This window comes from Saccopteryx bilineata, chromosome 1 (assembly GCF_036850765.1).
Source record: "Saccopteryx bilineata isolate mSacBil1 chromosome 1, mSacBil1_pri_phased_curated, whole genome shotgun sequence".
Lineage (NCBI taxonomy): Eukaryota > Metazoa > Chordata > Mammalia > Chiroptera > Emballonuridae > Saccopteryx > Saccopteryx bilineata.
In genome coordinates, this window is record NC_089490.1 from 310076302 (window position 1) to 310079025 (window position 2724).

General features: G+C 40.0%; 1 pseudogene; it reads right to left on the minus strand.

Annotated features, from left to right (window-relative positions):
• Positions 1-561: 561 nt before the first annotated feature.
• LOC136319537 (elongation factor 1-alpha 1 pseudogene) lies at positions 562-1251 on the minus strand (annotated as a pseudogene).
• Between the last annotated feature and the right edge of the window lie 1473 nt (positions 1252-2724).

Consider the following 2724-nt stretch of genomic DNA (forward strand, 5'->3'; position numbering starts at 1 on the left):
ATTACATAAACAATTTTCTTTCTTTCTGAAGATTTTTACAATACTTTATCATTAACTACTTTTTTTTATAACTATTAAACTTACATGGCCAATAAAGATTAATAGTTTTTCTTGGTTGTTGTTTTTGTTTTTTGTGTGTGTGTGAGAGAGAGACAGAGAGAAGGACAGACAGACAGGAAGAGAGATGAGAAACATCAATTCTTTGTTGCAGCACCTTAGTTGTTCATTGTTTGCTTTTTCATATGTGCCTTGACCAGGGGGCTACAGTAGAGCGAGTGATCCCTTGCTCAAGCCAGCGACCTTGGGCTCAAGCCAGAAACCATGGAGTCATGTCTATGATCCCACTCTTGAGCCAGGGACCTCATGCTCAAGCTGGTGAGTTCACGCTCAAGCTGGGTGAGCCTGTGCTCAAGCCAGTACCCTTGAGGTTTCAAACCTGGGTCCTTTGCATCCTAGGCTGACACTTTATCCACTGTGCCACCACCTGGTCAGGCAAGGCCAACAGTTCTGGGACTGTTCTTCCACCACTGATTACAACAGAGTGGCAGTTATTAGCAACATTTATTTAGCCTCCTGAGATTTCTGGGCAGACTTGGTGACTCTGCCAGCTTCAGCTGCCTTCTTGTCCACTGCTTTGATGATGCCCACAGCAACCGTTTGTCTCATGTCATAAACAGCAAAATGACCCAGAGGAGGGAAGTCAGAGAAGCTTTCAACACACATGGGCTTGCCAGGAACCACACTGATGATGGCAGCATCTCCAGATTTCCAGAATTTGGGACATTTTTACAGCTTTTTTCCAGAACGACAATCTTCTTCATCTCAGCAAACTTGCAAGTGGCAGTAGCTGTGTGACAATGCAGCACAGGTGCATATTCAGCACTGATTTGGTCTGGATGGTTCAGGATAACCACCTGAGCTGTGAAACCAGCTGCTTGATGGGTCATTTTGGCTGTCACTAGCCACACTGTGTCATGAACATCTTTGATAGACACATTCTTGATATTGAAGCACACATTGTCCCTAGGAAGAGCTTCATTCAAGTTTATAATGCATTTCAATAGACTTTACTTCAGTTGTAACACTAATGAGAGGACAGATAACCATTATACAGGGTTTGGGAATACCAGTTTTCACAGGGATAGTACCAATATCATCAACTTTGTAGACATCCTGGAGAGGCAGGAGCAAAGGCTTGAAATCCTTAATTCTCCTCTGAAAACAGGGAGTCCCTCTATTCATTTGGATCATGTTTCAACATTTCATCTCACTAAATAGCAAGCCATCATGAGGATGCCTTGAGCAGGGCTCCATCTCACTCAATACTGCTCTTGCAGTATCATTGCAGAATAGCCAGAGAGAAGGGACAATGTGGATGGGCCATTTTTTTTCTGTCCAAAATCCTGTTTTCTCTTGGCCTCATGGTGTCTCTATTTCAGCCACAGTGTATATCTGAGCTTAACATACCAAAAGAAGCTAGAATGAGGGAAGTGAGTCTGAGTGTGGATGGGAAGCATGATAACTATACAGGACCATACAAATATGATTTTTTGGCCCACATTTTCATTTGTTAACTTATGGGATAAATACATACTGAATTGATTAAACTCCTTTTTATTAGTTGCCCCTCGGTTTCAAAACTAGTACTTAGCTATTTTTAAAGAATTTCCAAATGATTATTGTATTTCAAAAGATGCTCTTCTATATATTGTGCTAATATGTGCAGCCTATATTTCTGACCTAATATTTCCTTCTATTTGTATGGGTCATATTATTTCTTTGATAGATATTCACCATCCTGAATTCTCAATTTCTAAAAAAAATGAGGTTATATGAAGTACTAGGTGAGCGGTCAGAGCAGGCTGGGGTGTGAATACTTTAGGCTCTCACAAGGGATGACCCTTCGCCCAGGGCTTTCTGATTTATTGATGTCTGACCAGTAACCACAAAGCCATAAACTCATCCTCCTGAATACTGATTAAACCTTTCTAATTTTCTTTATTTTTTTATCATCACCACAACATAGTCATCAGGATTTCTGGAATAATTTTCTAACCAATTAGCTCTATATCTACTCTTTCCCACTGAATATCCATAATATAACCAAACTTATCTTTTAAAAAAATTTTTTTATTAATTTTAACTTATTGTGTTATCAAGGATTCAAGTGTCCCACTCAACATAACTTTCTCACCTCCACCCCGTTTGTCCCCCTCTTGCTAATTTCCTCCTCTTTCCCTCTGGGATTTGCTGTCCTGATATTTGTTTCTATGTGTTATGTATATATAATTTCACTAATCCCTTCACCTTCTCTGATCCTATCCCCTCATCCTCCTTCCCTCTGACAGCTGTCCCTCTGCTCCCTGTGACACTGCCTCTGCCTCTACTCTATTCCTCAGTTCACTTTGTTCATTAGATTCCACATATAAATGAGATCACGTGATATTTGTCTTTCTCTGCTGGGCTTATTTCACTTAGCATAATAATCTCCAGGTCCATCCATGCTGTCACAAAAGGCAAGATTTCCTTCTTTTTCATGGCCACATACTATTCCATTGGGTATTTATATCACAGCTTTTTAATCCACTCATCCACTGACAGACATGTGGGCTGTTTACAGATCTTGGCTATTGTAAACAATGTTTCAATAAACATGGGAAGGCATATCTTCTTTTGAATCAGTGATTTGGTATAATTAGGATATATTCCTAAAAGTGGAATAGC